This window comes from Bos javanicus, chromosome 15 (assembly GCF_032452875.1).
Source record: "Bos javanicus breed banteng chromosome 15, ARS-OSU_banteng_1.0, whole genome shotgun sequence".
NCBI lineage: Eukaryota > Metazoa > Chordata > Mammalia > Artiodactyla > Bovidae > Bos > Bos javanicus.
The window spans coordinates 48,062,976-48,073,464 of NC_083882.1; the positions used below are offsets into that span (position 1 = coordinate 48,062,976).

Sequence of the window (10,489 nt, forward strand, 5' to 3'; positions counted from 1 at the left end):
TTGAGAGTCCCTTGGCCTGCAAGGAGATCCAACCAGTCCATTCTAAAGGAGATCAGCCCTGGGATTTCTTTGGAAGGAATGATGCTAAAGCTGAAACTTCAGTACTTTGGGCACCTCATGCGAAGAGTTGACTCATTGGGAAAGACTCTGATGCTGGGAGGGATTGGGGGCAAGAGAATTAGGGGACGACAGAGGATGAGATGGCTGGATGGCATCACTGACTCGATGGACATGAGTTGGGTGAACTCCGGGAGTTGGTGATGGACAGGGAGGCCTGGCGTGCTGCGATTCACAGGGTTGCAAAGAGTCGGACACGACTGAGCGACTGATCTGATCTGATCTGATCTGAAATTGAACAAGATGGAGGGGTGGGGCAACAGTAGATAAGCCAAGGTGTCTTACATGCACATATATCAAGAGACACTACAAAGAAGTGAATGTGAATCTAAGAAAGTTCAAGAGTTTGGCCATCACAGAGTTATGGGAGCATTACATTTCCCAGGATTTAAATATGGAAACATATTCTGAGTAAAGGAACATGAAGAGAGTTTATAGATGAGAATTCTTGGTTTGTGACATTGACAAATAAGACATCAGTATTATAGTCTAGGAAAACCCCAATACAATGGGGAGGAATACTCAGGGAGAGGGTTAAGATCAAGGGACCTGAGGAAGAAGACTCATCAAAAGCATCATATTCAAACTGAACATATTTTTTAACCCTCTAATCCAGTAGCTATATTTAGGTTGATATCTCCAGTAAACATATTGACAATTTCCCTTGTTTTCAAATAGAAACTTCATCTTATATCCATGCTGTTTTCTACCATATACTCCCAGGATCCAGGCAGGTTTTTCTGACACATCTTCTCCCAATGATATTTCTGTGATGTGATAACTGGGGAGCCCACGACACCATAATCTTCAAAATCATCATTCTTATATATATTGTTTGGTTCCAAATCACTCACGTATCTCAGTTGCTTCTGGTCCTCAGAAATGGCAAGGTCCTAGCAAGAAGATTCAGGAACATGTGAACTGTGGGAACATTACAGAGTTGGATTAGTGCTATGACGTAGGTTTATTTGTAACACTGTAAAAGGGATCTTTAAAATAACTTGAATGGAAAGGTAGTGTGTGCGTGTGTGTTGGGAGTGGAAACTGACATCTTAAAATATGAGACATAATAGAAAATGAAAAAGTCTAAAAGATGATGAAAATAGGGTGGCTTGATAACATTGTGATGTTTCCTTACCCCAGTAGCATTGCACATCTGTCAGCCTTGAAATAATAATAATAAACCTTAATGTTACCTATAAGCCAGGGAGTGAGCTCTGAAATCTATTTTTTCCAGATGAGGGGAAGGGCTGTGGTGAGGTACTGAACTGATGAAAGAGAAATGAACAAACACTTGGTCACTTCCCATAAATATGACCACATCGTCAGCACAAAGTATCTAGGCTTTGCTGTCTCTATCCACATCTAGAAATTGGAGGCTCCTCCCCATTTTACCCCATCACAAGAATTCCACAGACACCCACTTAGGTAGCACTCCTCACCATTATCCACTCGTTGTACATCTGTCAGATCAAGAGCTGAACACATTCTCCTTTGTCCCTTGGGGAGTGTTCTGGGCTTCTTCAGGGTTAAGGTTTCACTCCTAGGGAAGGAAAAGATTGACCCCCACACGACTGACTTCTTGTTCCTCTGAAACCACTGACTTTCACTCCACTGATGCACTTGAACTGTCTTGGGAAAGGAGAGACAGGACACCTGACTTTGGCACCAGAAGGAATGTGCGAATGTCCACCTTCCTAGTTACCCTCTGTGTGACCTGGGACTGTACTGACCTGTCACAGGACAGTTTCTTCCTTCTTTAGTGAAATCATTAACTTCTCCCTCTCTAGCTCCTAGAAAGCATATAAAATTATTTGAAATAATATTTTGGTACCATAAAATATTAATTTGTGGAAAAATCCCTGCATAGATATATGTTCCACGGAGGTGTCAGAAAGTTAGGTAGCAGGACCTGGCTCCCAGGTGTTTGAGACATACCAGGTATGAGAACACTGTCTAGAGAGTCCCCAGATCTTCAAAGTCTGCTCCCCAAAACAAAGGAAGTCTAATCAGAAAATATAGAAGAGCCAATTCTCTTCTATACCCAAGGCAAATTCAAATATAAAGGAGTTCTCTCCAATTTGGGTGGTTGGCCAATAAAGAAGACATGACTCTCCCAAGGTAATTCAAGCACCTACTAAATATGAAAGCTGAGTTGCATAAGGACACCAAGTGTGAATTAAATATTTGAGGTCACAGGAGTCTGTCATTGCAAACGTCTTATTCCTATTATGGCTACTGACTAAACTCTGTGACTTTCAATGACTGCAATTATCTACGGTAGAAGATGGTCCATTCTTAATCATTAAGAAAAATTTAGCCTTGATTTGTGAACAGAAATTGAAGGCATATCTATATACCATTTTTTTCTGCCTTGAGCATTATTTCCCTCTAATTGGCCACCAGATAAATCTAGTCAGTGATTTTAATTATTTTTATTCCATAAATGGACTATCTCTGGTCTCCCACAAGTACCTTTACATGATGTCATTCACATCCTAGTGAGGAAAAAAACATGAGTCAAGAAGTAATAGGTCCTCCCACTTACAAATCTTCATTACATCCCCACCACCCTTGATTGTGTGAATAGGATGGTCTCAATGTGAGAACGAAAGTAAAGACAAGAGCAAGGCCAATCATTCTAGAAGACTTGTGACGCTGTCACATTTTCAACAAAGGTGAAATAGCTTTGACACTTGTAAAAGCAGAAGGCTTTTAGTATGTGCTGATGAGAGAACATAAAAAACCAACATATTCCTGTATTTTACATTCAGTGATACAAAAGCGTGAAGTTAATAGCGTAGAAAGCTATATATCATACGAAGAGTAAAGCTCAAGTGTTCATACCACAGACGCTGGGGTATCTTGCCCAGTGTTACCTGCAGCATCTCCATTGTTGACCCTTTCAAATGATGTTCCACATCTGAGATGAGATTTCTCACCAGCTGGCTCTGCTGGATTAGCACATGCTCAGAGTCTTCCTCCTTCCTCTTCAGTTTTTGCAGTTCCTTCACCTCCTCATCTTTAAGGTTCTTTGTCAGTTTTTGAAATGCTACCTTGATATTTTGTCTCTCATGTTGTATTTGATCCTTCAGGAGTACGAGAAAGAGAGAGAGGAAGACAGAGAGAAAGGAGGGAAGCAATGAGTAGGGAAGCTCATATGCTATTTCTTTTTTCTCTACATCACATTTCAAAATAATAGTCCCAAGTCTGTATTGTTGAAGACAACTCATAGACAAATATGACCCCTGGCTGACTCAGTCTTCACACAGATGTCCAGGATGCTTGTGCCTTCCTGTATTATCCTTGACTCCCCCCCACCACCTTCTGCTAAGGTTGAACGCTCAGGACAGGTGTAAGTTGCTCAGTTATGTCTGACAGAACTATGAAAGTGAAAGTGACAGTCACTCAGTTGTGTTCAACTCTTTGCGACCCCATGGACTATACAGTCCATGGAATTCTCCAGGCCAGAATACTGGAGTGGGTAGCCTATCCCTTCTCCAGGGAATCTTCCCAACCAAGGAATCAAACCCGGGTCTCCTGCATTGAAGGCAGAGTCTTTAGCAGCTGAGCTACCAGGGAAGCCAGGACAGAGCCACGAGCCATTGACAAATGTCTCAATCAGAAGAGTCAAGGACAAAAACACATGACAGGAATGGAATCTGAAGTTCCCTTGTTATCCTCATGAGAGATGCCCTCTGTATAAATACCTCCCTTCCAGTATCTATGTTCATTTGTGATATGTTCCCTTTTTAGCACGACCCCCTCAGGGATAGGATGAAAGAAAGGACTAATCAAATGACAACTGTCAGGGAACAAAGAGGAAGGCCACTACTTGTGACCACCCAAGGTCCTGTCCAAGATATCTGTCTAACTCCCTCAGGAAGTGCCTTCTCCTACCTTCCAGGCAGCAATGTCTGCTCTGACTTTAACTTCCAACTCCTCAGCTTCCAGCTGCTTCTCCCTCAGCTTCTCTAGAGCTTCTTGGAGTTTCTTCTGTGAGAAAAGAACCACACAGAGTCAAGCTATGGGCTTTCTCAGCATCACTGTAGGGGATAAATGGAGAGAAATGAGGCTGATTTCCAAAGAGAATCCACTTTGCAAACACTGTAGAGTACAGCTACTAGAATCTATGACCTGGGAGAAAACCTGAGGTGGGGAATGTATTCTTAAGACTCAATAAATAGGAGTCAGCATTCTCTCTCCAAAGAAGACTGGTTGTCTTTGTTCTAGAAGAAACCTGATCCTGCAGCAGGAAAACAACACACCTCAATCCACCCAGTGTCCTCATTACCCTCCTGTTTAAAGTCATCATGAGAGCTTCTTTGGGCATCAGATCTCCACCTATTTCTGACTAAAAGTCTGTGTGTAGGATCATTACTTTGTAATCGAGGGAATTCACAGAAACATCCCTCACACATCAGAACGTGGGCATAGGATGAAAAGAGATCACAGGCCTCAAGTCCATGGTGACCAGGTAAACAAAGTCCAATGCAAAGTGGAGATTTCCCCTCAAGTAACACTTTATGATCTGTCTTTCCTCCATTCCGCTCTCTTACCTGATAGTCCTGGGCAACCTCTTCCATGAGGAATGTGTGGTGACCATGGTGCTCCTGGGACCGTGCACAAAGCCAGCAAATGACTTCCTTATCCTCCGCACAGAAGAGCATGAGTTTCTCTCCATGGCGCAGACAGAGATTTCTCTCTTGTTCCACCTCTGGGCTCAACTTGACCTCTCTGAGCCTCTGTACTATGCTGGCCACATGCCTATTAGGCCGCAGGTTCCCAGGCTCATAACTAATTCTGCACACAGGGCACCTTCTGTCCTCATCTTGGTCATTCATGGACACCATGTTGTTTGCAGTGATGCAGGCTTGGCAGAAGCTATGGCCACAGTCAAGGCTCAGGGGTTCTGTCAGAAGCTCCAGGCAAATGGAGCAGGTCACCTCCTGCTGTAGGTTCACCCACAATTCCTGAAGCCATGAGAGATGCTTAACTGCTCCAACTCGTCCTGACTTCTGAGGGTTCTCTTTATCAGAGATCCCTGAGTGTTGGAAGGTTTAAAAGGGGACCGAGTAAGAAAGATAGAAATGCAAGATACCAGTTGTGAAGAAATCGAGTACAATCCAAGACCAGATTATTGAGGAACAAAAATGAACCATGAAGATACAAGATAAAAAGCTTGGTGACCTGGCAAAAAGGACATTTCATAATACTTTTAAATTTTTTATTTATTTTTTTAATTGAATGGGAATTTGCTGTATGACTCAGGGAACTCAAACCAGGACTCTATACCAACCTAGAAGGGTGGGATGGGGAGGGAGGTTGGAGGGAGGTTCAAGAGGGAAGGGACATATGTATATCTATAGCTGATTTATATTGATATTTGGCAGAAACCAATATAATTCTGTAAAGACATTTCATAATAATTTTAAATACTTTACTCTTGATTCATGTCACATGACAAATTCCATCCTTATCTGTGGAATTATTTTTATTATGTAATTTTACTAAACAAAAGGATGACCTGACACTTTTTCCACTAAGATCCTTATGTGACCCACCATCTTTCCATGCCCCAAATATCCTCAGTATCAAAATATCAGTATGACTGTCTCTTGTACTTCAGTAAACTCTCCTTAAGTGTTCTCTTATTACATAGACCTGCTCTGAAGACTTAACACAATGTAGTCATTGTCATCATTTGTTGGATGTTTACAATGATTTCCCTTATTGTCATGACATAATTTTACTATATGACAAGGATTCCCAGGTGGCTTAGTGGTAAAGAATCTGCCTGCCAATACAGGCGATGCAGGTGACTCGGGTTCAGTCCCTGGGTCAGGAAGATCCTCTGGAGGAGCAAATGGCAACCCACTCCAGTAATCTTGCTGGGAAAATCCCATGGACAGAAGAGTCTGGCAGGTTTCAGTCTATGAAGTTGCAAAGAGTTGATCACAACTGAGCACACACATACAGTATTTGACTATGTGTGTCTGTACATGGTGAAAGCAAACCCATTATCAGATATGCAAAGAGAGATGGTGACTCACAAAGATCATGTATCTTCAATACAGAGTGGAACTAAGCCTAATGTATTAGCGGTCCTCTTTTAGGGGCTTGTCTCCTACCCATTGAGCTAATCAAAGACAAACAAAGGCAAATTCATGGACTCAATTAATACCCAACGCAGTGGGGGTGTGAAAGTGAAGAAGTGAAGAGATACAGATCACTTGGGAGGTACTGGAAGTCTTAGTGGGTAAACAGTGATTTCACCTTGACCTGAAAATAGGTCAAGGATATTGATACGAGCCCAGAGATATGTGTGTAAGAGAATTATAGGGAGGGAGGTAGTATCAATATACTCAGCCGATCACACAAGTCAGGTATCTGAAAAACACATAAACACAGGTGAAATAAATGTCAGTCTTGAAAAAAAATACCTCTCAATATATTGGGCAAGATCATTCGACTAATTATTACTAATAAGTAACATATGCTAGCAACTAGACTAATATCCATAAAAAGAAATATGAGTCTAAACAAAAGATTTAAACCACTATTAACTTGATATTCACCTGGAAAGTAAGAGTAAATAAAAATTCAGCCTTAAGTGCATATATATATATATATATTTGTATACATACAAAAGAACAAATGTGGAAAACATTACCAAAAGATGCAGATGTTGTTTAGAAATCAAATAATTGGAGAAAATAAGGGCTATCCAAGAATTTCAGCTTGAAAATACAACAGTGAAAGTGCAAACTGAAGAAGATAAAGGAAAATGGAATGAGAAAGAAGAAAAAACGTTCCAGCTAGAGGAAATGAATTGTGTGTGGAAGACACATTATCTTGTATGAGTTTGAAAAGGCCAATGTGGCTGGTGTACAGAAGACTGCGGGGCTTTCTGCGTCACAAGAGGCTGCAGTGACATTAAACATGACACTTCCCAAATTGTATAACTTTCAGGGACCCATCTCCAAGAGTCAGGAGAAGTTATCAATGTTTTCCCATCAGAGAGGAATAGGGGCATGACCAGCTGTGCCCCTGGGCTGTGAGATGTTGGATGGACCCAGTGTGGAATAGGGAGGATCAGGTAGGATGCAGGCACAGTTGCTCAGTGGAGAGATGATGATAGCTCGAGAGACAGGGTAATGAAGAAAATGCTGGGCAGCAGGTGAGAATGAGAGATAAGAAGAGGTATAAGGACAAGATTGGAAGTTGGACTAGATATGTGGGGACAAGGGGTAACACCAGTCCTGGAATCTTTCTTCCTGTAAAGGTAATATTGGCTTACTCTTCTAGGTTTTGTTATTGTTGTTGTCGTTTGTTTTGTGTTGTGTGCATATGTGTGTGTGCCGGGAGCCAGCACGGGAGTCCCCACCCCATGACAAGGTCATGTGGGAGAGATCTGGTGGACAAGGCGAGCCAGAACTCGAGGGGTGCCCCTCTTGGCCTACCTGAGCGTCTACCCCAAAACCAGAATTTGTTTTACTATTTTATGACTTTCACCAACTCTTCTGACATTAACAGGGGGTTATCCCCCACCACCTTTCTCTGTAAGAAAATCAACTTAAAACTCTAGTTAATAAGTCTCCTGGACATAATAGGAGTATTTCAATTCAAACCCCCTGATGACTTTCTAGCTTGCCTGACAGGTTTGTTCAAGATTCAGAGCCTCCCAACCACGAGAGGCACAGGAAGCTTAAGATATTCTAACAATGCAGAGTTTCTCAGAGAATAGAACTAGTAGAGGATTTCTTTGTTGAACTAATGCTTGCTGCCAAGTTTCTATATCCCTTACCTACTGTGTCCCTGGAAGTGTATTGATTAATATAGTTGGTATATAGATATGTAAGCAGCAGCCTTAATGTTTGTAACCTTGGACCCTTGAGTTAATTCTTTTCTTGTTTTAGCCCACCACACTGTTGCCCTATAGGAATGCAACTTTATCTAATGCTTTCAGAGGGTGGCACCTGACTTTAGAATAATCACCTTAAGAGAAAAATAAGTTTTTTGAAGAAAGGGTCATAAAATGTTAACAGGCCTCCTGGCTGGAAGATGATGTAAATCACCTAAAGCTTTTGCATAAGATAAGTTTGCAGAAAGAAAGCCTGGCTTCGATAAGGATCAAGGACTGCTGACCTTGCATGACTCTACCCCTTCCCCCATTACCCTCTATGCACAGCTTAAGGTATAAAAACTACTTTGGAAACTAAAGTGCGGGTCTTGCTCACCGAAGCTAGGTCTCCCCATGTCGTTCTTTCTCTTTCCTTTTCCTACTCAGGCTGATTCCATGGAGCGCAGGGGCTCTCTGTGTTCATTTTCCTGCCTGGGCTTCTAAGATCCACTTGAGAAGGTGCCTAAGGTGGGGCACCTTCCGCGATTTGAGAGGGCGCCTGTGGCCCACATGAACTGAGCAAGTCCCGTGCTGGGGCTTTATTGGCTTTCTGCGTAAACCAAGGAATATCAGCCTCTTTTCTCTCCTCTATTTTCTCAACTGCAAAATTCTTTCCTTATCTCTTTATCTATTCTTTCACCGATGCTGTCCTCCCGAGGGAGTCCCTGGATCCTACTGGGGCTGGACCCCAGTATGTGTGTATTTTGTTTTTCTGGGAAGCCTACTGGGTTACAATAAAGTGAAAAATCAGCAGACTTTTGAGAGGGTAATAGGCAGAAAGGCCAGGGATCTCCAAACAGGAAATAGGCTGCAAGTATCAGACATCTTTTATGTCTCCCTTAAGCGGCAAGAGAAGGCAATGGCACCCCACTCCAGTACTCTTGCCTGGAAAATCCCATGAGTGGAGGAGCCTGGTAGGCTGCAGTCCATGGGGTCTCGAAGAGTCAGACACGACTGAGCGACTTCCCTTTCACTTTTCACTTTCATGCATTGGAGAAGGAAATGGCAACCCACTCCAGTGCTCTTTCCTGGAGAATCCCAGGGACGGGGGAGCCTGGTAGGCTGCCATCTATGGGGTTGCACAGAGTTGGACACGACTAAAGCAACTTAGCAGTTAGCAGTTAGCAGTTAGCAGTAAGTGGCAGGAGGAAACAAACTACAAGTGTCAGAATGTTTTCCTTCTCTATACAAAGTTAAAACAAGGTTTCTCTTAAAATTCTGTGTTGCCATGATGACACCTAGTTCCGCATGAACTTAACTTTTCTCAAACCTTGAGTTTTTCTTATGGAAATATTTTTCATAAGCTATGTTAATGAAACTATGTATTTGCTTTGGAATTTGCCTTTCTTCAGACTTCCCTGGCTCAGAAAAAGCATCTGCCTATAATGTGGGAGGCCCAGGTTCAATCCCTGGGTCAGGAAGATCCCCTGGAGAAGGAAATGGCACCCCACTCCAGTACTCTTGCCTGGAAAAGCCCATGGACGGAGAAGCCTGGTAGGCTACAGTCCGTGGGGTCACAAAGAGTCAGACAGGACGGAGTAACTTCATTTTCACTTTGCCTTTCTTCAAAGTGGTTCCACCTAAGACTATCATTTTTCCTTTTCTCAAATCTTGGGCAGATAATAGCTCAACAAACCAGTATTCATATCAATTGTTTGATGGCTGGGGGATGATACACCTCATGCCATCCTATCTCAAAAATGCATATTGTGAGAGAGGGGCCTGGTGAAACTCCCTCAGCCTTGAGGTGTCTCTCTTATCTGATTAATAGCTTTCTAACAGACATAAAATGGCTTGCTAAAACTAGCAAGGTGGGGCACTATTTCTTCCCCCTTCTGATGTCTATGTCATAAACTTTGTCTATCTCTTTTATACTTTAATAAAAATATGTTAAACAAAAGCTCTGAGCGATCAAGCCTCGTCATTCGCCCCGGATTGAATTCCTGTCCTCTGGAGACCGAGAATGCTGGTGTCTTTCACGGCTCAGGAGTAACCTTTCACTTTAAGGCCACATTTTTGACAGTAAAACTAGTCTAGATGTATTAAGTGCATTTTGGTAGGCGCACAAGATAACACGTTAATGAATATCAAGGTCAGGGAAAGACATTATATCATTTTATGGCTAAAGCTTTACTTAAAATATGGTGCTGCTGCTGCTGCTAAGTAGCTTCAGTCATGTCCGACTCTGTGCGACCCCATAGACTGCAGCCCATCAGGATCCATTGTCCCTGGGATTCTCCAGGCAAGAACACGAGTGGGTTGCCATTTCCATCTCCAATGCATGAAAGGGAAAAGTGAAAGTGAAGTCGCTCAGTCGTGTCCGACTCTTCCCCACCCCATGGACAGCAGCCTACCAGTCTACTCCATCCATGGGATTTTCCAGGCAAGAGTACTGGAGTGGGGTGCCATTGCCTTCTCCGAGGGGCCTCCAATTATTTATCATCCTATTCAAGATCCAGCTACTGCTGA

General features: G+C 42.7%; 1 pseudogene; it reads right to left on the minus strand.

Annotated features, from left to right (window-relative positions):
* Nucleotides 1-470: 470 nt before the first annotated feature.
* Nucleotides 471-8,376, minus strand: LOC133260975 (tripartite motif-containing protein 5-like; annotated as a pseudogene).
* Between the last annotated feature and the right edge of the window lie 2,113 nt (nt 8,377-10,489).